At 43.0% G+C, this 27,593-nt stretch overlaps 1 long non-coding RNA gene across 1 annotated transcript in view; it reads right to left on the bottom strand.

Annotated features, from left to right (window-relative positions):
* The window catches only part of LOC117353847, a 116,302-nt gene extending 89,700 nt beyond the window's left edge, over positions 1-26,602 (bottom strand). The window contains exons 1-2 of the long non-coding RNA XR_004538046.1: positions 26,419-26,602; positions 25,129-25,268 (exon numbers count right to left, since the gene is read on the bottom strand). This is a non-coding gene — a long non-coding RNA (uncharacterized LOC117353847). The remainder of the gene's footprint in view (positions 1-25,128; positions 25,269-26,418) is intronic.
* Between the last annotated feature and the right edge of the window lie 991 nt (positions 26,603-27,593).

Genomic DNA, 27,593 nt, shown 5'->3' with positions numbered 1-27,593 from the left:
AGGCCCTTTTCTGCCATCATATTCTATGTTTCTATGTTTCTATGACACCAGCAGCAGGTAGAGAGAGAGAGAGAGAGAGGACACCAGCAGCAGGCAGAGAGAGAGAGAGAGAGAGAGGACACCAGCAGCAGGCAGAGAGAGAGGACACCAGCAGCAGGCAGAGAGAGAGAGAGAGAGAGAGGACACCAGCAGCAGGCAGAGAGAGAGAGAGAGAGAGAGGACACCAGCAGCAGGCAGAGAGAGAGAGAGAGAGGACACCAGCAGCAGGCAGAGAGAGAGAGGACACCAGCAGCAGGCAGAGAGAGAGAACACCAGCATCAAGCAGAGAGAGAGTGAGAGAGAGAGAGAGGACACCAGCAGCAGGCAGAGAGAGAGAGGACACCAGCAGCAGGCAGAGAGAGAGAGAGGACACCAGCAGCAGGCAGAGAGAGAGAGAGAGGACACCAGCAGCAGGCAGAGAGAGAGAGGATACCAGCAGCAGGCAGAGAGAGAGAGAGAGAGAGAGAGGACACCAGCAACAGACAGAGAGAGAGAGAGAGAACACCAGCAGCAGGCAGAGAGAGAGGACACCATCAGCAGGCAGAGAGAGAGAGAGAACGACAATGGAAGCAGAGGGAAACCAGAAGATGAGCTTTCCAGTGTTCTGCACAGACTGTCATATGTATGACTACCTCCCCTCGGGGAGACAGTCATATGCATGTGGTCGATGCCAGGAGCTGGAAAGCTTGAAGAAGGAAGTAAAGCAACTAGAGGACAAGATACAGGAGCTAGAAGGACTTCACACTACAGAGGACCCAATCAGGACAGCTATAGATTTCATGAATGAGAGACACATTGAGGAGGAGGTCAGGGAACTCGAGAAATTAATTGAGGAAGCCTACAGAAGGAGAGTGGAAGAAAACGAACTTCAAATGAACGATGAAGTTACACCAACACCAACATGGAAGGGAGAACAAGAAGCAGATGACCTCATAGAAGACACCCACAGAGGAACATCGCACGAGGGGGAAAAAATGGCTAGTCGATGCCCAGGAGAGGAAGCAGCGAAGCACACCAAGGACATTGGCCTGAGACTGAAGCGAAACCTAAAGAAGGGAAAGTCAGCGATCCTAGTGGGAGACTCAATCCTGAGGCATGTGGACAGCGAAATAGCGAGGGAGAGAGGATCAACTGGTGACCTGCCTCCCAGGAGCGAGAACCAAGGACATCGTGGACAAAATTGGAAAGATCCTGGAAGGAGCGGAGATGGAAGAGACCACAGTAATGATCCACATTGGGACGAACGATGTCAGCAGGAGAGACTACAGAAGCACGCTGATAGAACAGTTCAAGATTCTGGGAAGGAAGCTGAAGATGAGAACCCAGAAGATAGCTTTCTCAGAGATCCTACCAGTACCAAGGGCAGATGTGAAAAGGCAGGAGGAACTACAATCAATAAATGCGTGGATGAGGAGATGGTGTGAGGAAGAAGGGTTCCACTTATGGACGGCATCTGAGCGCAGCGGGAACAAGACTTCTAGCAAACAACGTCAAGAGAGGAATAGAACAGGCTTTAAACTAAGAAGAAGGGGAAAGCCAACAGTCGACCAAGCATCGACGATTCGGAAGAAGGTATCCCGTGAAGATACCGAGGGGAAAAAAGGCTTGGAAGAAACAATGGACAAATTACAGGAGTTGACTAATCCAGAAGAGGAGGTTAGAAGGATTGTAACAAAAATGAAGAAACTAAAGACACTGGGAAAGGAAATGAAGACAAGAAAATACCAGGATCTAAATTGCATATATACTAATGCAAGGAGCCTAAGAAACAAAATGGGGAATTAGAAGCCATGGCCAATGCAGAGGACATAGACATCATTGGAGTCTATGAAACGTGGTGGAATGAAGAAAACAAATGGGATACAACACTGCCGGGGTACAAGCTCTATCGCCAGGACAGGTCAGGACAGAAAGGAGGTGGAATAGCCCTATACATAAAAGAAAGCATGCAATCGACAAAAATGGACACAGCAGAGATGACCAACAAACTGGAATCGCTATGGGTTAAAATACCGGGATGGAAAGGGCCTGAAATAAAGATGGGCCTATACTATCATCCATCCGGGCAAACCTTTTAGGATAAACTAGCTTACTTGCAAGAATTTGCACCACACTTTAATATATTGTAAAACTTCAAATTACATGAAAAAAAAATTGTGCAAGAACACACTTATGCAAAGGGCTGCCATATGGGGGTAGTTTGAAAGGTCTCTTGAGGGCCATTAATCACAGCTGAGAGGGACATACATATTTTACATATTGAAAATAGCTGTTATAAAATCGCACACGAGTATACCATGCATATAAAGTAGATGCACTGCTTTCCTTGACATAGGCAGAGACACCCAGGAGCAATATAAATCCTGGCTCTCCATCCCATGTACAGTAAAATTATGGTGTATTTTTAATTCAATTTCCTGCCAAAAGTATGATAAGAGTTTAGAATGTACGATATATTTTTATGATCCCGTCCAACTAAAATTGTATCTGGATAATAAATTTCCTGTTCAGTTGGGGTTTAAGAGAGGATAAATTCCTGTATTTTTTTCTTTTATTTTTCTACTAGGGACCGAGAAAGTAAATGTAAACCGCTTTGATTGTACTACAGAAAGATGGAACTGTATATCAAAGCCAATTGCCCTTTTAACCTTTTACTCCCCTTTTGAATTTATTTTGCTAGGATATTATTCTATTTTCCGCTCCCTGAATGGCTGCCGTGAAAACTGGCGGCAGCCTTTCTGGAAGCGGCGCAGGGCTGGGTGGGAGCTCGATAAGCTTGTTCCTGCATGCCAATCCGGGTGCGTCGCTGGCTGCTGATCACGAGATCGGCAGGAGGGGCTCAGTGCAGGATACACCGCTGGACCACCTGGGAAAAGGTATGTGGGGAAGTGGAGGGGTGTGTGTGTGTGTAAAAAATTGTTAGTATCGGCTGGGATGGGAGATGAGAAGATCCCTCCTGTCCCAGCCTAACGGCAGGCCTGCAGCAAGTCCAGGAGTTTGTCGAGTGGTCACTAGGTAATGACCCGAATTTAGGACGAGACCCCCATTTTGGGGCCATATTTTTGACCCAAAAATCTCATCCTATATTCGAGTATATATGGTAAGTCTGCATTTTGGTGTCTAAACTCTAGGCGTGAGCACTTACGCCATATCAGCAGTTTCTACTCCATCGGCCCTACACACCAGAAAGGACACTGCCTAGACCCAATTCTTTCCTCCAACTACTCAGCTACCATATTCTGCAATACCACCTTTCCCCTCTCTATCACCTGTTAACATTCAGTATTCATCACCCTACCCCCCCCCCCCCAGATCCGGCCAATCATCACCAACACATTCAGGAACTTTTAGGCTATTGACCCCAGAGCCCTCTCCACTGCCATCTCATCCCTCTCCTCAACTACTATAATCACACAAGACTGTCAACCAAGCCGTCCTCTCTTATAATACCATTCTCTCCTCTGCTCTAGATACCCTTGATTCTCCAAACTCACATCTTGTTAGGCATGCCAAACCCCAACCCTAGCTCACCCCCCCCCCCTCCGCATCTGCTACCTGCGCTCATGTGCCTGTTATGCTGAACATCTGGCTTAAATCCCATGTGCACGCTGACTTCATACACTTCAAATTCATGCTGACATCATTCCAGTCTGTCCACTTAACCACGTCTCTTAGCTCCAATCCTCACCGTCTCTTTACCATTGTAAATTCCCTACTCAAACTACTCTTGCCGCCTATTCCCCCTTCAATTTCTCCTCAGACAATGGCAGAGTTCTTCTACAACAAGATTCAGAAGAGTTACCTTGAGCTCTCAACCAGGCTGCTTTCCCCTCCCCTCCATCTGCTCCTTCCAATAACCTCCCCTCAACACCTGACAACCTCTCCTCTTTCTCTGAGATCACTGAGGAGGAAACCACATGTCTTCTCTCATCCTCCAAACCCACTACCTACTCCTCCGATCTGATTCCCACTCAGTGCTATCTCGCCCTCTGTCATTCCTGCTATCTGTTACATCCTCAATCTATTGCTTTCCACTTCAACTGTTCCTGATGCTTTCAAACATGCCATTGTCACTCCCCTCCTCAAGAAACCCTCACTGGACCCAACGTATCCCTCTAACTATTGCCCCATCTCCCTCTTTCTCTTCTTATCCAAGTTACTTGAACGCAATGGCGTACCTAGGGTTTGTGACAACCGGGCCCATTGTTTTTTGAAACCCCCGCCATCATTTTTGACACCCCCCCCATGTAAAAAAAATATTTTTAGTAATGTTCCCCCCCCCCAGGTGCAAGCCATGAGATGGGTGTTCCCAGCCTGGGAGTCATGATCCGGGAACTTCCCTTCTCCTGGCCTGGTGCCAAGGCTTTTGGCAGTCCCTGTGGCCAGCATGTTCCCAGCCTTCTCTCGTATCTGATGGCCCTTTACCTTCCATGAAGCTGAAAAAACTGCTGGCCTCGGCAGTGATTCAGCTCCGTCGCCCACGGCTCCCCTTCCTGCTTTCTATGTTTGCCTCTGCTGCAATCCACCCGAGCAGAAACAGGAAGTTGCATCATTGGCAGACGTGGAAAGAAGGAAGGGGAGCCACGGGTGACGTAGCTGAATCACTGCCGAGGCCGGCTATTTTTTGAGCTTCATGGAAGGTAAAGGGCCATCAGATACGAGAGAAGGCTGGGAACATGCTGGCCACAGGGACTGCCAAAAGCCTTGGCACCAGGCCAGGAGAAGGGAATTCTATGGAAACAGCCCTTACTGAGGTTTCCAATGACCTGTTCTTGGCCAGATCCAAAGGCCTCTATCTTCATCCTTCTCAGTCTGTCTGCTGCCTTTGATACTGTTGATCATTGCCTACTTCTTGATACCCTGTCCTTGTTGGGATTCCAGGGTTATGCCCTTTCCTGGTTTTCTTCCTATCTCTCCCATCACACCTTCAGTGTATGCAATGATGGTTCCTTTTCCACAGCCTTCCCACTATCAATTGGTATACCTCAAGGCTCTGTCCTGGGACCACTTCTTTTCTCAATCTACACTTGCTCACTTGGAGCACTGATCTCCTCCCATGGTTTCCAGTATCACCTCTTTGCTGACGACTCCCAGATCTACCTCTCTGCACCAAATATCTCTACTGAAACCCAGACCAGTCTCAGCCTGCTTGTCCAACATTGCTGCCTGAATGTCTCGCTGCCATCTAAAATATAATATGGCTAAAACAGAGCTGCTCATCTTCCTGCCCAAACCCACCTCTCTGCTTTCCTTGTTCTCCGTCTCTGTGGACAACACTCTTATCCTTCCTATTTTGTCTGCTCGTAATCTCAGGGTGATCTTTGACTCCTCTCTCTCCTTCACCATCCAGATACAACTTATTGCTAAAACCTACCACTTCTTCCTCTATAATATTACCAAAATCCGACCCTTCCTTTCTGAGTACACTACCAAAACACTTATCTATGCCCTCATCATCTCGCTCTTAAGACTACTGCAACTCGCTACTATCAGGCCTTCCGCTTAGCCATCTCGCTCCCCTCCAATCTGTCCAGAATTTAGCTGCACGACTCATATTCCGAGAGAGCCACTATACTCACATTACCCCTAACCTAAAGCCACTTCATTGGCTTACCATCCGTTTCCGAATACAATTCAAACTCCTCTTACTGACATAGAAATGCAATCACTCGGCTGCTCCTCACTATCTCTCTTCACTTATCTCCCCCTTTATTCCCTCCCGTGAGCTCTGCTCAACTGGTAAGTCATTCCTATCTGTGCCCATCTCTTCAGCTGCCAACTCCAGACTCCATCCCTTCTACCTTGCTGAGCCATATGCTTGGAACAAGCTGCCCAAATCCCTATGGTGGGCTCCATTTCTGACAGTGTTCAAGGCCCAGTGAAAAACCCACCTTTTTGAGAGTGTTTTTGACTCCTAACTCCTCTCACCTTGGGTTCTGCATCCCCAACCCTATAAGTCATATCTGGCTGTCCAAGTTAGATTGTAAGCTCTTCCAAGCAAGGACCATCTATAAATGTCAAAATGTACATCGTTGCATACCTTTCAACGCTATATAAGTGATTAGTAGCAGCACATAGTTAAGGTATTACATGTTAGACTGAATCTCTATAAAACCACTCGTTTAAAGTTCTAGTATGATCACAGAATATAATCCTCCCTGTCCCTTTCTCTGTAAAAATACCTTTAGGAGCCCTTTAACTAAAATTTGCACTTACCATGGAGTAACACAGGATTTTATCAACCAGGCTTTACAATGTTACATGGCACCTTTGAGGGATGCTCTCAATGTTTCTATTGCAGGTCGTGTGTTAGTGTTAGCTCACTGTAGTGTAGATGTTACTCCTGATGGAATTCTGCGCATGTAAAATAATGGTTCACATAAACAGCTGGGGGAAGTAGTGCAGTGGTTCGCTTCCTCCTCTACTGCCTGTGTCTGAGGAGATGAGGAAGTCTGCACTTGTAGAATTCCGCCAGGAGTAAAGTATAACACACTAGCTGGTTAATGCTTCCATGCCTGCCCTCTGCCCATGACATTCCCCTTCAGGTAATAAAAAAATCTGAAAATGTAGGAATGTACAGTTTAATGCTCAGAAAAAGACAAACTAGTGCAAAATCCCTTAACTGTTGTGTGGTAGCTTGTTTCCGCACATGAACCCACGCATTAAGTACTTTAGTATAAGAGACCCTTAATATACAAAACTGCCTATAACTAACCCCCCTCCCCTTTTTGTTTTTTATTTTTACTACCACGGCCCTGAACGCTAAATGCTCCAACGCTCATAGAATTCCTATGAGCATTGGAGCAGCATTAGAACATTTAGTGCTCCAGGCTGCGATAGAGCTTAGCATAGAACTTCACGGTATTGCGGTATATAAGCTGTTATTATTATTATTATTAGCAGTGGCGTACCTAGGAGGGGTGGGGCGGACGGGTGCCCCGGGTGCACGCCCCAAGGGGGTGCACAGGAGAGAGCTGAACAGGGACTACGGGGGACCCACGGGGTTAAATACAACTCAAGCCGCGAGGCTCGTCTTCTGTTCCTACCTGCCCTGCCGCGCACACATAGCCGACCGAAAGTCTTCCCCGATGTCAGTGCTGACATCGGAGGGCAGGCTTTGCGTAAGCCCTCCCTCTGATGTCAGCGCTGACATCGGGGAAGACTTCTGGTCGGCCATGTGCGCGCTGCAGGGCAGGCAGGAAATAGAAGACGAGCCTCGCGGCTTGAGTTGTATTTAACCCCGTGGGTCCCCCGTCGTCCCTGTTCAGCTCTCTCCTGTGCAAGTTAAGTTGCTAAGATGAGGGCTGGGAGGCAAACGCGGAACACAAAAGGGGGGAAAAAGTGCCTTTTTGGACACAAGGCATGAACTTGGGAAAAAGGATGGAGGAAGGGAGGGAAAGAGATGCTGAGGTGGGAGAGGGAGTGCGTTTTTGGACACAAGGCATGAACTTGGGAGAGAGGATGGAGGAAGGGAGGGGAAGAGGTGGGGTAGGGAGTGCGTTTTTGGACACAGAAGGCATGAACTTGGGAGAGAGGAAGGGAAGGAAAGAGATGCTGAGGTGTGGAAGGGAATGCATTTTTGGACACAGAAGGCATGGACTTGGGAAAGAGGAAGGGAGGGAAAGAGATGGTTGTGTACAAGGGGAATGGAAGAAAGGAGAATTTTTGGTCATAGGGAGGGAGTGAGGTACAGATGAGAGGGAGAAATATTGTGGTGGAACGGACAGATTGAAATGGATGCAAGAGGAAGGAATGTTGGACATAGTGGTGAAGGGAATGGATGGAGAGATGTGGCATGGTGCTAGAGAGGGGTGATAGAAGGAGAAACGTTGGGCATGAGACTGGTGGGCAGGGGCGAAAGATGAGAAAGGGATAAATGCTGGACCATGGTAGGAGGAACCAATGGACAGCAACAGAAGAATTTACAGAAGATGGGGAAGCGGAAAAAAGAAACTGGGACCAACTTGATGGAAAAATAAGTCTCCAGACAACAAAGGTAAAAAATGGAGTTTATTGACTAAAATATGTTAGCTTTGGGAAATGTATATAGCAGATGTCTTTGTATTGTGTTCAAAAGAAAAGGAAATGCATTTCTGGTTTTATTTCTACAGTGTTGAAGTACTTGCTGACCCTTGCTGTGACTGGTGGGGATCCCCAAGCACCACCAGAAGAGGACTTCCTCTACAGACGGCCAGAACTCCCTCTCCACCAAGCATAGCAATTGCTGACAATATCCATGAGCCACTGAGGTGCCAGCATCTGTGACTCAGGGACGCTACTGCTGCCTGCCAAGCTTAGCAAAAGGGACCCCCGGCCAACTACAAAGGAAGTCCTCAGCTGACAGCTTGGGGGTTCTCTTCAGCTGAATATTTATATTTTATATTTACATTAGAGGCTCTAGTAGAAACCCATTTAAAAAGTATGTATTCTTCCCAATTAATATTTCCAAATTAATAAAGTCTCTTTGCTTATTTGTAAATGGGTCTCTACCAGAGCCTTTAATTCAGTAGCATAATTAAATGAAATAACTATTTCTGAAGTTTAAAGGGACGGGCAGGGACAGTTGAGGACGGAGGGATTCCTCACGGGGACGGGTGGGACTTCTGTCCCTGTGCAACTCTCTAGTGCACAGCCGGCCACCCTCCCTATTCTGCCGCTGCTGCTTTCCTTAACCAGCAGCAACGGCAGTAAACAGGGGTGTCCGCGGATGCTCACCGGCGTTGCACATCTTCTGGCCGGCTCCCCTGCTGAAAGCCGTGGGTGTCCGCTCCTTGCACGATCCGCAGCTGCATCAGAAGCGTTCCCTCTGATCGCGCGAGGAGCGGACGCCTGCAGTTTTCAGCAGGGGAGCCAGCCAGTCATGCTGGGCAAGGAAGGGGGGGAGGGTAGACATGCTGGGCAGGGAAGGAGGGAGGGAAGAAATGCTGTACAGGGATGGGGGAAGGGTAGAAATGCTGCACAGGGAAGGGGGGAGGATAGAAATACTGCACAGGCAAGGGGGAGAAATGCTACAAAGGCAAGGGGGGGAGACATGCTGCTGCTGCTGCACGGGGAAGGGAGGAGGGTAGAAATACTGCACAGGCAAGGGGGGACACATGCTGCTGCGGCAGCACCCAATTGGGGAGAGAGAGGGAAGGAAGGAGAAGGGAGAGGAACCAGAGATGCCAAGTCCATGGGAGGGAGGGAAAGGAAAAAGGAAAGGAGATACCAGACCATGGAGGGGGAGGAAGAGATGCCATGGCATGAGGGAAGGGAAGGAGATAGAGATACCACACCATGGTGTGGAGTGGGTAGGAAGGAAGGAAAGGAGAAGAGAAAGAGAGTGATGCCAAAGCATAGGGGAGGGGGTGGAGACAGAAAAATGGAGAGGGGTGAAGCTGAAATGAATCATGTGCAAAGGAGAGAAGGGACCCCAGATATACAGTTTATTGAAGGGACATAGAAAGAGGGAAGATGCCATATGGAAGAAAGAGAGGGTGGACAGTAGATGGAAGTGGTAGAAAGAGAGGAAAGAAGCTGGGTGGAAGGGGCAAAGAAAGGGCATATGTTGCATGGAAGGGAGAGAGGACAAATGCTGTATAGAAAGAAGAGAGCAAAGAAGATGATTAAAGCAGAAACGACAAAAGGTAGAAAGATTTTTTTGCTGCTTTACTTAGAATCAAGTAGTATTGTAACTGTATTGATAAAAGTTTATAAATAGGAAATGGAAATAAGGCAATTTTTTGGACTAAACCCCTTTCCTCAGGCCAGGATACCATAACAGCAATATACTGTACTGTTCTGAAGAAAAATTTGGCCTCTGAAAGCTAATTGAAAAATGGATTAGTCCAATAAAGTGGTATTTTCTTATTTCTCATTATTTGTTTTATTTTTATTTGTTAATTTGTAAAGTGGTGATTGTTATGTTTCAGTTTTTTCAAATTTACATCTACTGCCTTTATATTTTGCACAGTATTAGGGGACATGTGTCACTGTTTTTGTGGTGTTGCATTGTATGCAGAGTCTGGTTTCTTGGCGGTTAAGTTTAACTTTTGTCTACATATTTCTATTTTTAGTTTGTGATTATTCCATATTGGGCGAGGGTGTATCTCTGTTTTGTGTGTATGAAAAGGACATAGTTTTCAGTTAGCATTGACTACAGGATCAATTGACTGCGGGATCTGGCATATTTAGTTTTACAATGTATGTGTTGGTGTTCTAGTGCTCACTGCAGTGTTTAAGATGCTGCCTTTTCCTAGGTACACTCTTGTTGTGCGATATGTGGATTGTTACTAAAAATCATATTTTTGATATAGATGGGGGTCTATCAAAAAATGATGGGCCCCGGGTGTCACATATGCTAGGTACGCCACTGAAGCTTAGTAAAAGAAGGCCTACATTTTTTCTTGTTTGCAGCTATGTGGTCATTTTCAGTGCCATTAAACCGTTTTTCTACACTGAAAATGACTGGTTAATGCTGAATTCAAAAGTGGCTATTTCATGAGCATTCCAGGGGCGGAATCGAATTAAGTACTAATATTCAGCCCCTCACCATATAAGTAAACCGTTTAAATCAGGCCGCTTAAATAGCAATCCTATCTTTAAGCGGGTTGACTTATGCAGTGAGGGGCGGAATATTGATTTATCTGGCTATGTGTCAGCTGGCTAAAAACCGACCAGATATTCAATACCGAAGCTAGGACAGGCATTGAATATCCAGAATTAACGCCAGTGGTGAGCAGCAAAACACTCACTGCCATCGGGTACAGTACTCCCCTGAAATTTGCAGGGGTTCCGTTCCAGGAACACACACAAATTTTGAAAAACCGCGAATGCGGTTTTGAGTCTGTAAAAAGCAGGAGAGAGCAGCTGGGGCACCGACAGGTGCAGTAAATCATACATGGTGTGCTCCATGGGGGAGAGGAGGAGGAATCGTCTGTGCAGAAGTTTGATTAGCTGACCAGGGGGGGATAGGAGGAGGAATTGGCTGTGCAGAAGGCTGATTCGTGGACTCATTTCCTGTATCTTCTGACCGGAAGAGGCAGTCAGAAAATACCGCGAACACTGTATATCTTTTTCTTGAATGCTAGACTGGCAAAGAAGTACACAGAAGGAGCAAAGGGGGAAGTTCTACAAACAGCACCTTAAGTTAGGTGCTGGTAGGTGTTACTGCTGATAGGTGTTACTGATACTACTATTTCTCATTTCTATAGTGCTGAAAGGCGTACACAGCACTGTACATTTAACATAAAACAGACGGCCCCTGCTCAGAAGAAGTTTCAATCTAGTTTGGACAGTCAGACAGGATATCTCAAGGTTGGGGAGATTCTGTTAGAGGAAATAATACATGGGTATATGTATCTGATAGCAGTGAGGGGGAGTTAAGAGTTGAAAGCAGTTTAAAAAAAGTGGGCTTTTAGCTTGGATTTGAATACTGCTAGAGACGGAGCATGACGTATTGATTCAGGCAGCCTGTTCCAGGCTTATGGCGCGGCAAGAAATGTAGGCCTGAAAAACCCTGGCCTACATTTCTGGCGCCAATCTTTCCTGGAGGCGCAGTTCTTTATACAATGCCATCGCGTGATTGACATGTGATCAGCGGCCGCCAACATCGTCACCGCATAGAGAATCTGGACCACAATGTCTCTACTGGCAAACAGTAATAAATTAAACATAGCATGATATAAACAAAGGAATAAGACAAGCTTTGCCATTTATTTTGAAGCACAGTACAAAAGCACTCATACGATACATCCATACAACGCTTCAAGAGTGATGAAAGCTGAGTATTTAGAGCAAGTCACACAGTAATGAAACAATTTGTTGTTACATGGACCCTATCATTACTGGATCCCTGGGTTTATTCTGAAGAAACTTCACAGAATGCTCTAGCAGCAGAAAAATTGTAGCCATGTGTAGGGGAATAAGGAACGATTTGTCAAATATTCAGAATGAGAGATGGTAATCATTTTCATGTGACCCATCTGAAACATTATAAGCCAAAAAAGGGGCTGAGCAGGATTTGGCCGGATCTGTCAGATCAGTGATGTCACCCGCCTTCTGTTTCCTCTAACCCTGTGATTAATAGACGTGGGACATGACTCCGGTAGGAGTGACATCACTGGCAGCTGAGCAAACTGACGGGCTTTAGCTGCTCTGTGATGACTAATGAGAGGCTAGAAACATGTGACGAAACAAAAGAGCTCTTCAAACCAGAAGAGTGCCACTGCCGCTGCAACACGGCAGCCGGGACCACCAAGTTCATTCGTCTGCTTAATTTTACAAACCGATGTTATTTTCATTGGCCCAAAACTCAGCATTGCCTTTCTAGTCATTATAATAAATGATTGTTGTAATTGGGGCTTTTTTTTTCCCCCCCTTTTAAAGGCAATAAAAAGGTCTACCCCCATCTTTGGCCATGGGATTGCTCAAAACATGTCCTTTCTTATCTCCAACTGATATAATGCCCTTTTCTTTATCCACAATTAATTCCTTCCAGCTTGTATTTTTTTTTTTCAAGTGGAACTCAATGTATCTTTGGTGCTTGTATTAGAATGACAATTAGAATACTAAAATAAAAATAATAATAATAAAACACGGAGTGCACACAGCCTCTAGTTAATCTCTGGAAGAATGCTGCCTTTTAATCACATTTGCTTTTCCAAACTGATAGGGACTTATGGAAATCCTGCTTGCTATTTAACCTTTGCAAACTTGACCTTCCTAAAATTAGAACTGGGCACCTGGAAATATTTACCAACTGAACTGAAATGCACTCTGGTGGAAGTGCTGCCAGCGTACATCGAATCTCTTTTACTATGGGGTGTAACAGCAGTTGCATTGTGCAGGTCCTGACTGAGAGCCTCTGAAGTAACCTGACAAAAGGTCAGACATGTGGGACCCTTTCTATCAAGTTAACTCTCGCTCCTGAAGCAGGGCCTCATTGCACTCAATAGCAAGCATGCCCAAAACTAGGGATATGTACTTGTGAGCGTGTGTTGGTGAGTTTATAAAAAATGTAGCACATGTTAAAGTGATTTCAGGTGCATGCAATGATGAATAATAATAATAACTTTATTTTTGTATATCGCATTACCACAAGCAGTTCAGAGCAGTTTACAGAGGAAGAGACTGTACATATACAGCGATGTTACAGAAAATATTGTCAAGTTCATTAGTAAATTTCAATTACATTAGTAGGCCGAGAGAGGTTAGGTATAACCGGAAATATGTCAATTAACACATGTTAAGTCGATTAGTGAGCTGTAGAACGATGTAGCGCACATATGAAAATCACTATTCAAGTCGATGTGTGAAACTAACTGAAAAAACAAACAAACACCCTCAAATCAGAAAAAAACTGGGGAATAAAATGAAATCATAACAAAATTTCTTTTCCCTGTGCACATGGCTACCCAAATCTATCCCTACAACTCTGCTCTCTTCTCCCTTCTGCCCTTTGTCTATTCATCAATCAAAGCTCCAGTTCTGCCACAGGTCTCTGGAGCTTCAGTACAATAAATATATTCAATAACTGTGTCGATACTCAGCAGCATTACCAAATGTTGTAGGCCAACTGTTTTGCTCTCCCAGTGCATGAGGTCATCACAGCTCTGAACATTCTCACTTGTGGTGCCAGCTCTGTGTAGGCAGGAAGAGTGAAGTATGATGGTAGAATTATGCCAGGGGTTCCCTGAGGTGATTTGTGTGTGTAGGGGGGTGGGGGTGGGGGGAGAGGCAGGGGCACTTATTTTCTCCTGGGAAGAATGAGTTCATCAAAGAATCTTTTTGATGAAGTCCTGCAGAGCAACAGAGAAGTACAGAGCTAGTTGTATGGCTATTTTGCCGATCTCTTAAACTATTTGGAGATCACATGCAAAATTATTTTTCTAACTAAGCTACAAGCTCATAACTTCAATTATGAATTCATCCTTAAGCATTTCAGGATATAAGGACACTGGAAATATTCATTTACAAATGCCCATATGGTCTAGTCCAATGTTTCTTAAACCTGTCCTGGGGGACCCTCAGCCAGTTGGGTTTTCAAGCTTTGCATATAATAGAAGTGATAGGCATGCAAATCTGCCTAATTCATATTCATTAGGGATATCTTGAAAACCCCACTGGCCAGGTCTCCCCCAGGACAGGTTTAAGAACCACTGGTCTAGTCCTTTGCCTTGATTTATTCACTTGAAATATCACCTCCTGTACATTAAAGTGCTGTACAAAGTAAAATAATACAAATGAAGTAAAAATATAACACGCCATAAAATGCTCAAGTGACTAGTTGATACATTTCATGTTTGTGTCAAGTACACGTGTATTTGGAATGCAGATGAAATATTTTTCAAACTCATATGTGGGAAAGTTAAATAAGGATTTTACAGTATGGTTGTGGCTCCCATCCTAGACTTTTTTCTACCCTTGTAAGTTTGATTTTAGGAATAGTTCTTAGACCTAGTCTATGGAAATATATCTCATGCAGATTCATTGTGGATATCCTGAAAACTATACTGGGTGAGCGAGTTGAGGGTCTCCAATTTGGAGATAGAGGAATTTAGTTAACTGACAACAGCTAAACCCCAATTGGCCCACTGATTTGGACCAGTGGTCTTCCTTACTTGTTTTCTACCACTTCGGGTAGATAAGCATAGAGATCCCAAATCTCACATCGGCACCAACTCATCCCATATTTTTTTCACCAGTCCCCTAAATCAAACTCCTACCACTGCAAAATATCAATCTGGATAGACAAAGTTTTGCTTCCAGACCGTCTGCCCGGTATTCAGCACTATGTAGCCAGGAACGGCTAAATAGAGATATTCAGTTAGCCAGGAACGGCTTCTGGCTAGCTAAATAGCACATAGCCGCCTCAGTGCTAATATTCTGTGTGATATGGCTGCTGAATATTAGCATCCAGCTGGCCATATCATGAAATTCAGACCATTGGCAGACTAAGGGCTCCTTTTACTAAAGTGCGCTAGCGTTTTTAGTGCACGCACAAAATTACCGCACGGTACGCTTCTAAAATAACGCAGCTCAATGCTGGCGTTAAGGTCTAGCGCGCATGGCAATTTAGCGTGCGCTATTACGCGCGTTAAGGCCCTAACGCACCTTTGTATAAGGAGCCCTAAAGCCCTCTTTTACAAAGGTGTGTTAAGCACTGTAGTGTGGATTTAGTGTGCACTAAATCCACACATGCGCTAACCGCTAACGCGCCCATAGGATAACATGCATGCGTTAGCATTTAGTGCGTTTAGCGCACGCTAATATTTATCGCATGCTAAAAAGCATAGTAAAAGAGGGGATAAGTCCAGCAGCCCAATCAGGCCATTTAATAGCTGGTCTATCTTTGGTCTCTATAAACTTAGTCAACCAGTGCTTAATTTTGATGTAGTCAGTTAAATTTATCGCAGCCAAAAATTGACCAGATATTCAGTGCTGGTCACCGGAAACAGCCCAGCACTGAATATCTGGGCTCAGTACCGACCACAGGAGTCAGCCTGGCTAACTCCCGTGGTCAGAATATTGGCCCCTTTGTAGCTGCTGACATAATAGCAACTGGCTGTGAAGAGTTCATGAAGATGATGGTGGGACAAAAAGGTTACCACTAAGAAATCATTTAGGGACCCTTTTTCCAAACAATGGTAAAAACAGCCTTAGCATGTCCTTATGTGGGTCATTCCCATGTGCTAAGGCCATTTGTACCACAGGGGTAAAATGACCAATTTTCCAATTTTTCCTATTAATGATCATTAGTGTTTGAACTTCTACCGCCATCTATTTTGTAGATAGTAGGGACTCACATGCCAAAATTGTGCTAATCGGTTAGTTCATCGTAGTGCCCATGTACTAAACAATTAGTACAAACACTGGACCTGCCCCAGTGATATAAAATACATTTTAGTTTTTAGCATGCAGGAAGCGCGCACACATGCAAAAATTACCATGGGATTCCTCGGCATTCCGGGGAAAATGGTGGAAGCATTGATGAAAGAAAACATCGATGAACATTTTGAAAGAAACAAACTTCTGATAACCAGCCAACATGGTTTCTGCAAGGGGAGATCGTGCCTAACGAACTTATTGCACTTCTTCGAAGGAATTAACAAACGGATGGAAAAAGGAGACCCCATAGACATCATATATCTAGATTTCCAAAAAGCCTTTGACAAGGTGCCCCATGAACGCCTACTCCGGAAACTAAAGAACCATGGGGTGGAAGGAGATGTATATAGATGGATCAGAAACTGGATGGCGGGTAGGAAACAGAGGGTAGGAGTGAAGGGCCACTACTCGGACTGGAGGAGGGTTATGAGTGGGGTCCCGCAGGGCTTGGTGCTCGGGCCACTGCTATTTAATATATTCAAAAATGATATAGAAACAGGGACGAAGTGCGAAATAATAAAATTTGCGGACGACACCAAACTATTTAGTGGAGCTCGGACTAAAGAGGACTGCGAAGAATTGCAAGGGACTTGAACAAAATAGGGGAATGGGCGACGAGATGGCAGATGAAGTTCAACGTTGAGAAATGTAAAGTATTACATGTGGGAAACAGAAACCTGAGGTACAACTATACGATGGGAGGGATGTTATTAAATGAGAGTACCCAAGAAAGGGACTTGAGGGTAATGGTGGATATGACAATGAAGCCGACGACATAATGCGCAGCGGCCGCTAAGAAGACAAACAGAATGCTAGGAATAATCAAGAAGGGTATTACAACCAGAACGAAAGAAGTTATCCTGCCATTGTATCGGGCGATGGTGCGTCCGCATCTGGAGTACTGCTTCCAATATTGGTCGCCGTACCTTAAGAAGGACATGGCGTTACTCGAGAGGGTTCAGAGGAGAGTGATGCGTCTGATAAAGGGGATGGAAAACCTTTCAAACGCTGAGAGATTGTAGAAACTGGGTCTCTTTTCCCTGGAGAAGAGGAGACTTAGAGGGGATATGATAGAGACTTACAAGATCATGAAGGGCATAGAGAGAGTAGAGAGGGATAGATTCTTCATACTTTCAAATAATAAAAGAACAAGAGGGCATTCAGAAAAGTTGAAAGGGGACAGATTCAAAACGAATGCTAGGAAGTTCTTCTTTACCCAACATGTGGTGGACACCTGGAATGCGCTTCCAGAGAGCATAATAGGGCAGAGTACGGTACTGGGGTTCAAGAAAGGATTGGACAATTTCCTTCTGGAAAAGGGGATAGAGGGGTATAGATAGAGGATTACTGCACAGGTCCTGGACCTGTTGGGTCGCCACGTGAGTGGACTGCTGGGCACGATGGACCTCAGGTCTGACCCAGCGGGGGCATTGCTTATGTTCTTATTCTTTCTGAAGTAAGCAGAAGCTCGGTAAAAGGGCCCCTTAATTTGCCGTCCCATTCTTTGAAATGATTGTCTTCTACTAGCCAGGCTTGCGCTATTTTAGCTCTCACAATATTTTGTTTGAGTTCTATTAACTGTAGTGAATGAATGAATGAGCACATAACCTGTACACGCTAGTGTTTCACTAGCTAAAGAAGTCTCACATTCCTGCAGAAACAGTGGATCCAGAAGGCGGGCATCTGTATGATGCCTACTCACCCTCCCAAATATTTGTATTCAGTTTAGAGTGCACATCTGACTTCTATTACATATTTATTTATGTCTATGTTCATTTTTGTGTTTGCTATACTGCCCTTTCTGAACATGACACATAAAATAAAAGCTCAGAAAATGAACTCCGTCTAAAATAGGAAAGATATCAATCAAAAGAGCTCACATAGAAAGTAAACACTTAAAATATATAACCGAGCATTCAAGGATTCATGGTCCCAGAAAGATCATAAGGCAAAACAAAGAAAAATCCAATAGGTCTGCAGTGAAGGGAGAACAAGAAAAACAAAAAGAAACTACAGAAAGTGATGTACAAGATACAGGAACTTTTTATTGAAAATCACTAGTGTGTATTCCCAAAAATGGAGATCGGACCCAACACGGTCCGTGTTTCGGGGAAACACTCCTTCCTCAGGGGTCCAAGTTGTGCTGTTCTACACTAATAGAGAATCATATGGAGTACAGCGATGTAGAGAATCATATGGAGTACATCCTTACAATTCGTGGATTGCAGGCAATACTTCTGTAATACTGACGCGCAGTGTGAACCCTAGATGTGAAAGTGAAAAAGATCATGACACCCAGAGTCATAATCTCTAAAAGCTCTAGAAAACAAATGTGTCTTCAATCGGGCTTTACATTTCTTTAGGGATATTACTTTATGGAACTTTACAGGTAACACATTCCAGAGGAGTGGGGAAATGTAAAAGAATGCCGAGTTATGTGTGGATTCCAGATGTGCACATGATAGAGGTGTATAACCCTATGTAGTTTTTTTCAGACCATCTAAGGGCTCCTTTTACTAAGGTGCGCTATCATTTTTAGCGCACGCAGGAAATTGCCACGTGCTATGCTTCTAGAACTAATGCCAGCTCAATGCTGGCGTTAAGGTCTAGCGTGCGGGACACGTAGCATGCGCTATTCCGCGTGTTAAAGCCCTAACGCGGCTTAGTAAAAGGAGCCCTATGTAAGAACATAAGAATAGCCTTCCTGTAGTTTTATTTTGCCCTTTCTCCTATTGTGGCTTAGGATACATATATATATATTTTGTACTTATAATATATAGAATTATTTTTATAAAATATGTAATTGCTTTTTTATGTATATGTGATCTGTCTTGTGGTTTGCTCACGTGCAATCAGTAATGTTGTCTATACTATTTAGGTAGATGCAAATCCTTTATATGTTTTTATTTAAGGTTTTGATAAAGTGTTTAATTATGCCATATATTATGTTTTTAATGCTGCCTTATTTTGCCTTTTATCATCTGGTTGCATTATGTTTTCATGTTTTTATTGCTGCTTTATTTTGCCTTTCATCCTTTGGCACGGTTTTATTGTATTTTAGAACATATGTTCTTTCTCCTTTTTATGATATATATATATATATATGTTTTTATACATATGTTTTAATTCTGCAGTTTGTTTATGTCCAATTTGCAATGTTGTTATGTATATGCTTATTCCTTCATATGAGGTGTTTCTAATGATGTCAGAACTTTCACTTAATGGGTTGACCACTAAAATTCTCTATCACCTTTACCATCACCAATCTGTTTTACTTATTTCTTTAGATCATCAGCATTTGGCATGATAGATCAGAAGCTTCTTCTGTCCCGATTGAATGAAATTGGCATTAAAGACCAGGTCTTGGACTGTTTTTATCTATTTTTATAGATCGTTCTTCCAAGGTAGTGTTTAATTCTACATCGTCTGACTCATTTACAACTGATTATGGGATTCCTCAGGGTTCTATTTTATCTCCCTTACTTTTCAATATTTTTCTGGCCCCTCTTTTGATTTTGACATTAGGGCAATCTATCAGGTTTACAATGTTTGCCTATGCAGATGAGTCCAACTAATACACCCGATAGATCTAAATAATCCTTTAAAAATAAAGTTTATAAACCAAAAATTGGAAACGATTAACGTACATATGCTTTCGTTGAACATTGAAAAATCTAAAGTAATGATTTTTCCCAAGGAAGGACATTCTTTGCAATCTCCTTTTACTTTCAAATCTCAACCTATTAAAACCGTACCTTCACTTAAATTACTTGGAGTAACTTTTGATAATAAATTCAATTATCACTTTCATATCAGTACAGTGGTCCAACATTGCTTTTATAGGCTACGTATGATCAGATCATTATCGAAACTATTAGATGCCGCAGCTTTGAATATTTTGATTCACTCTCTTGTGATTTCGTGCATCGACTATTGTAATGCCCTTTATAAGGGTATAACTAAAAAGGAAATACGAAGACTTCAGATAATACAAAACACCGCTGTAAAAATCATATTCAATGCAAAGAAATCTGACCATGTCACCCCCTTGATGCAAGAAGTCCACTGGTTGCCAGTGGAACACAGAATCATTTACAAAATTCTTCTGTTACCATTTAAGACTAGACAAAACAATCAACCGGAATTTATAAATAATCTTCTTACCCCTTATATTCCTTCTATTTCCCTAAAATCAACAGCTAATAATCTTTTCTCTATACTGTCACTGAAGTTTATATACACAATGAGATCTACCATCTTCTCGGTCACTGCCCCCTCTCTTTGGAACAGTATTCCAAATTTTTTATGCGAAGAATCAAATCTTAATAACTTTAAGACGAAGCTAAAGACATTTCTCTTCCATGATGCCTTTGAGGCCTAACTGTCCTTTTAAGAGCAACTGAGTGAATATACTACTGAGCTTACAGCAGCCCTCCCTCTTGTTTTTTCTTTAATTGTTTTCTTTTACTTTGCCTCATGTAGTTCTTGCCTTTTACCCTATGTTCCTGTTTGTCTGTTTTTAATAGTTTTAAAAAGTTTTTTATAGTTAGAGTTTGGTGACGTAGTGTCACGTCAAACTTTTATTTTATTTAAAGTTTGTCCTTTGTTTTTACAAATTTGTACACCGCCTAGAAGACTGATTGGGCGGTATAAGAAATTTTAAATAAACTTGAAACTGTTTGGTTACGTTCAGTTTTTAATTTTAATTGTGTCTCACTTTGTTTCAACATGGTCTCTTAGACTCTTTTTTTTAAAATTCTTTATTGATTTTTCAAACATCAACAGTGCAAAACACAAATATGTATACATATAATAAATCAAGAAAAGCACATACATCTACAGACATATATGAGCAACCATTTTATCCCACCCACCCAATGACTAAACCATAAAAACACAAAAACATAGATTATTTCAATAGCATTTTCCTATTTAAAATAGTAATGTAATCCCACCCACTTCCCACCCACCCTGGATGTAAATACTCAAATGGCTAAAATGAAAATAGAAATAATCCCCCACACCCTTCCCTGGATATGCGTGGAAATAAACAAAAATTAAATTAAAAACAAAAGACAACTATAGTGAAGTAATAAAAGATGTCAACAGGTCCCAAACCAATTTAAATAAATTACTATGTCCTAACATGTCAGCATTTATTTTTTCATACCTATAGCTGGAGCATAAATTCGCCCACCAAAAAGGAAAATTGAGGCGATCATAATTTTTCCAATTACGAATTACCATCTGCATAGCTATCCCAGTCATAATTAGGAAAAGCTGGCATTTATAGCAGTCCATGGGAGGCTTAATATGCAATAATTCCCTTAGACTCTTGATAAAGGCATAGAAGCTGAAACATTGCCAGTGTTGAGTATTGGATCTATATTGACATATTCATCAATAGAGTATTTTCTGAACTATACATTCCCGGCTGATCTGTTGACATCTTATCCTCGTGACTTCTTCATTGTGTGATTTTAAGAGTCTAACATTTTTATTTGGGTGAGATGGATCTCTGCTCTGCCTCAGCGGAGGCAACTTCTTATGTTCTTATGCCTCACTGGGCATATGATCTTTGGACATCCATACTCCCTGCCAATGACCAGTGTAAAAAGGGAGTATACTGAGGGCATCCCCATGAAGGCTGTTGAAAAAAAAGGGGAAAGCATAGGTCACCTCTGTTGAAGAAACAGAGGTGAGAGAAAGTGAGCTTGGGGGTGAGCAAGTTTCAAGATTTATTAAGCAAGTAATGACCCCCATGAGCAGACCAGGGAAAGATTGTCTGAGCTGGAGGCAGGAGGCAGATGAGGGAAAACTGCACTTTCTGGGAGTAAGGATGGACAGGGAAGGCCAGGCCTCAGTGTAAATCTGGCAGTTGGGGAAAGAGAGCCGAGCGGGACTTTAGTGAGTAGGACCAGGGTTACACTGTGTTAACTTGTTAGCCCACATTAAACAGCTAGTACTGCTTAGCACATGCCCCTATAGAGAATGACAGGGGGACAGAATTTGTCCCCTCAAAAACATCCCCATGTCATTCTTTAAGGAGAGAGGGAAGGATCAGAGTATGAATGGGCATAGACACTGACCCTCAAGCCTTGCATTGAAGAATGCTGGTGTAGAAGGACTGAGTTTGAGATAGACACTGAAGAATGGCACGGGATGGTTTCCTGTGGTTATCCCCCGGGGACAAATTCACTCCCTTTCTAGATGTTCCATTTGCAAGAATTTCTACTGTCAAATGAAGCCTTCTTTCTTTACCTTCTAATAACTCATCTCATTTAGATCCATTCCAAAATACAAGATGCTGGTCGGCTTCCAGAATTATAGAAATCTTGGTTTTATGCATAAGGAAAGTCCGTCTTAATCAACCGCAGAAACTTTTCAGCCTTTCACTGCAGTGTGATGAATGCCTTTAAGTATGCCACATATCCTTAAAATGGTCTCTATCAGCTGGGGATGAATGACTAATACGTAATCAGAATGTCTAGGTGTCTTGAAATCAGCTCCTCCTGAATAACTTTTTTGCTTCATCCGTAAGCCTGTTATTTAATTGCTGCCCTTTTGCAGTCTCCTTGCTGGTGCCGTGCCCTATAGAGGAGACTCCTGAGGGTGCCTGACCAAATTGGATGAAACAAGGTGACACAGAATAGAAGCTATTTTTCTTTCCAGGATAAAAACTTTTTTTTTTTTTTTTAGTGTTGTGAAATAGCCTAAGTACAATAGAGATATACAGGAAAAAAGCTTGTTGAAAATGAAAAATTTGCCATAAAGCAGCCACACTTTATTCTAGGAAGAGTTTTCATGCTGTAATTCCCCCCCCCCCCACCCCTCCCCCATTTTACAAAACCGCAAGAGCGGTGGCCCATCAGGCCCACTGTCTGAACAGTGGTCTCTGTCTAATTTTACAAATTACCTCTAATCCTATCCCTCTAACCTTACCTCTACTCTTATCTGTACCCCTCAATCCCTTTGTCCTCCAGGTACCTGTCCAGACCCTCCTTGAAGCCCTGTAGCGTGCTTCTACCTATCACATCCTCCGGTAGCGCGTTCCATGTATCCACCACCCTCTGGTGAAAAAGAACTTCCAGGCATCTGTTCTAAACCTTTCCCCTCTCAATTTCTCTGAGTGCCCCCTTGTACTTGTGGTTCCCCATAATTTGAAAAATCTGTCCCTGTCCACTTTTTCTATGCCCTTCATGATCTTGAAGGTTTCTATCATGTCTCCTCTGAGTTGTCGCTTTTCCAGCGAGAAAAGCCCCAGCTTTTTCAGTCTGTCAGTGTATGAGAGGTCCCCCATACCCTTTATTAGCTTAGTTGCTCTTCTCTGGACTCTCTCAAGTACCTCCATGTCCTTCTTGAGGTACGGCGACCAGTACTGGACACAGTACTCCAGGTGTGGGCGCACCAATGCACGATACAGTGGCAGGATGACTTCCTTCGTCCTGGTCATGATACCTTTCTTAATGATACCCAACATTCTGTTCGCTTTCCTTGAGGCTGTGGCGCACTGCAGAGAGCTTTATTTCCTTCCAACCCCACTCCCATTCATAAACACTGTCAATCATATGGTGGGTTTACAATCTATCTGGGGGCAATGGGGGGATTAAGTGACTTACCCAGTGTTACAGGGGGCAGCATAGGTTTGAACCCACAATCTCAGGGTGCTGAGGCTGTAGCTTTAACCACTGCACCACACTCTCCCACTAATGAACCACTAATGTGGGAGGACTGCTGAAATGAGCATAAAACGGGTGGGAACTGTGCGTTGTAGCTATGAGAGAGGCCATCGCTACAGATTACCAATTAACATGGCACATAAGGAAGAAATCCAATGCCAACTGAAGTGGTTGTGATGACTAACTCCATCACCTGCTATCTGCCATTTCTGTTAATGTCTGGTAGCAATATTTTCTCTTTGCTAACTGCTATGGCAAAATGCTGACTAGCCTCTAACAACATAGAGGTTTCACAGATAGTTCATTAAAGCCCCCTTTTACAAAGCCGCAGTAGCAGTTTCTGCCTTGGGCTTGTGAGGTTAAATGTTTCAACATTCATGAGCGTCGGAGCATTCACCTCGCTGGCCCACAGTAGAAACCTCTACCACAGCTTTGTAATAGCCAGCATAAGTTTGGTTGACGTTGCATGGTACCTTCTTAATAAATGAAGCTCTATATTTAGCAAATATTCAATCTGTTACCTGTAACACTTGAGGCTGGGGGATCTATGATGGAGTTTTTGTACTACATGAAAGATCTTTGGTCAACTTGACACTGTCATTTTATCATCTCTCTGGTTTGAAATATATCTCCATTTAAACTAAATATCTTGTATGTAATTAAGGGGGCAAGGACTTGGAAACATCCAGACAGAAAATTTTATAATAGTATAAGAGATTTTGCCTCTTTTATTTCTCCTATAAGAGAGGGATGGTAGTTAATTTTTAACACTGATACCATTAGAACCAGTAAGCCAGTCAGATATGCAACAATATTGACTATTAAGGACTAGCTAAGCAGGAAATTTACAATTGGTCTGCTCTGCAGAAATGAGGCACTCTCCTATTTAGATTTCAATGCAGCTTGTGGCATGTATGTTGTGATAAAAGTCTACTTAAAACTGAGGGCGTTATCACACAGATACTTCACTCTACCTCCAAGAGGAGCAATTAAATTCTGCAGAAAACTGTAGCTCTGGCCAATTTTCTGAAGTAGGTTTTGCTGGTGCACAATTGCAAAGAAACTGCTTTCTGTGAGTTCTCAGCTCAGTAGCCTTTTCACCTAATTTTTGCAAATGCTCCACAAACACACCATTTGTGTTGAGCCAGCCAATAGTGCCTGTGCAATTTTGCCACTCTCTTACACGTGCTATTCACCATTGCAATGCATGTAGATCAGGGTTGGGGAACGAGGCCCGCAATCCAGTCGGGTTTTCAGGATTTCCCCCCAAAATATGCATGAGTGTTATTTGCATACAAATAGATCATGTTGGTGAAAATCTTGAAAACTCGACTGGATTGTGGCCCTCGTTCTCCATCCCTGATGTAGATACTCACAGCACTCAGAGCACCACAGTTAGCCAGCTCTCGGGCTGACATCAAACAGTTTGGCACAGCCCTGCTTTTCCAAATTTTCAGATTTCAAAGTTGATTATGAAATACATAACCAGACAACCAGCATCAATTTTCATTTCCAGACATGGCAGAACAACAGCTTAACTTACTGCTCTTTGATTCTCTGGCTGTCAGATTGTTTAGAAACCCAAGCTCTTCATAAACAGAGAATTTGCTTGCACTGACGTTACGTTGCCAACTCCATCTATCTTTGCGATGGCTTCAGAGGCTTGGCTAGGCTTCAAATAAGCTGCAAATAAGAAAAAGAAATTGCAGTTTAACATGTGGAAGGTATCGTAAGATGCTGGATACAGTGTGAAATAACTCACATTGCCTCAACAGCTTTTTTTCTGTATATATGATAAAAGAAGGTGTTTGCAGCATAAAATATTTCAAAGATAACCATGCTAGTAGGAAAATAATGCTGCGATATTGTTCTGCGAACTGCAGGAAATGATGCCATTTAATAACAGCATCAGCGAACCAGTCAGCTTTCAGAAAACTTTGCCATATTGTATCAGCTCAAGAAGTAAAAAAAAAAAAAAAAAAAAAGAATAGGCCCACCTTTTCTTTGCCAGCTTGGGCTAAGACATTCAATATGTCACTGAAAATCAAATGTGAAGGAGTTTCAAGTCAGCCCTCTCCTTGTAGAGTGGAGAAGTAGCCTAGTGGTTAGAGCAGCAGGCTGTGAACGAGAGAGACCAGGAACTGAGACCCACTGACATTCCCTGTGTTCTTGGGCAAGTCACTTAACCTAGGGTTACCATATGGCTCCAGAAAAAGGAGGATGAATTGAGACATCCGGGTTTTACTTCCATTGCTTTCAGTGGAAGTAAAACCCAGATGTCTCAATTTGTGCTCTTTTTTTCTGGAGTCATATTGTAACCCTAATTGTAACCCTCCATTGCCTCAGGTACAAATTTAGAGTGTAAGCCCTCTGGGGACAGGGCAATACACAATGTACATGAATACAACTCATCTTGAACTACCACTGGAAAGGATGCTGATAGAGTAAGTATACATCATTCCCCAGTCATGGTGCATGGGTTGTCATGCCACTGGGGCTTGTGCGCATCTGAGAAGCTGAAAGCTATGCCGTCGGTTGTTTCACTACCAGCAGGGCCTCCCAAGGCAGACAGGTTTCAGTGGAGATGTCAGACTAACGATGTACCACCTATCTGGACAGCAGCAGATGGGCAGTGTTGGATGCAGAGGATTGCATTTGATGTGACAACGGTAGCAACATCGAAGAAAGGCCTGACACTCTACTGTAGTCTGCCATGAAGACTTGATGTTCATCAAGTTGCTAGGACTTGAACATGAGTCAATGGCACCTAACAATACATCAATAGAAATTGGAAGATAAAGAGAACAGGGACAAAAAAGTAGCATTATCTTACCCTTACAATGGAGGTCCTATCCTCAGTTGAACTTCATGTTTATGATTTGAAAGACTGGCTTGAAATCAATCCATAAGCATCAGCTGCAGTCAGAAAACTGGTCCTAATTGTTGAATCTACATAAGAGTTGAAATATAAAATGATTGCGTGTGCGTTTTTGGCACATTTTCTTTTCATCAGTGGCAGGAAAAAATGGTAGCAAATTGTCACATTCTGACTCTTTTAGACAATATAGTACATGGACATCTTGTCTGTGCTGTGTTCTGCAGAGTACGAAAGCAGATCAGCAAATGCTTTTGCGCACGATTCAGTGTTTAAAATAGTCAGTAAATCATCCAATTTCTGTCAGCTGAATAATGAAATGGCAATCAGCCATTTTCTGGTGGCTGGTAGGATTAAAACATTGCTGATTTATAAAATGTAGATAAGTTGCTCTCAGTATGTTAGCATTTCTCCTTTTGGCTCTCACAAGAGTATCTGAACATGCCTAGAAACAAACTTACAAATGTATTCCAGATCACTCAAAAACACTGAACTGTGGTTTGAGTCTTGGCATCAGCCCTCCAGTTAGAAATCATAGCCACACTCACATGAATAGCGATATCTCCGATTTGAAACCTGCCAAAACATTTTTATAAGCAGAAAAATATTATTTCGTTCATTCTTGTTCCAGAGCAGAGAGGGGGAAGGAGATAACTGGCACCATTAACAACCAAAAAAGCAATCAGAATCTTTTTTAAAAAAAATTTATGTTAGGAAAAAGGTCATGAGTTGCCTTTTGTTCCATGTATGAAAATATTGGTGTGGGACAATTGCTTTGTCAATAAAAGTAACTCCACAGAGCACTGCAGTTATTCAATTGTCTCTAAAGGTTGTGAGTCAAAGAAACATTTTAATCTGATATACTGTTATTTGCATAGATTGCTATGGATAGAATAAGGACTTACCATTCAAGTATGGTGATGTCGGCCCACTTTACCATCCAGATGATAAAGAGAAATAAGGAACTTTTCTTGCCTCTTTTCCTAACTGACCTAAAAAAAGTTTAAAGAAGTCTTTTCTCAAATAAGGCTATCCTGAGAAACCTGCCTTTCATACTCTAAGCTGTCTTATTGGTCTAGCCTACATGCCCACCCATATGGCCCATTGCCCAGGGGCAGTGCTTTTAGCTTCTG

The sequence above is a fragment of the Geotrypetes seraphini genome, chromosome 2 (genome assembly GCF_902459505.1).
Source record: "Geotrypetes seraphini chromosome 2, aGeoSer1.1, whole genome shotgun sequence".
NCBI lineage: Eukaryota > Metazoa > Chordata > Amphibia > Gymnophiona > Dermophiidae > Geotrypetes > Geotrypetes seraphini.
Note: the sequence above shows the minus strand (reverse complement) of the source record. Positions and strands in the feature narration are given on the sequence as shown.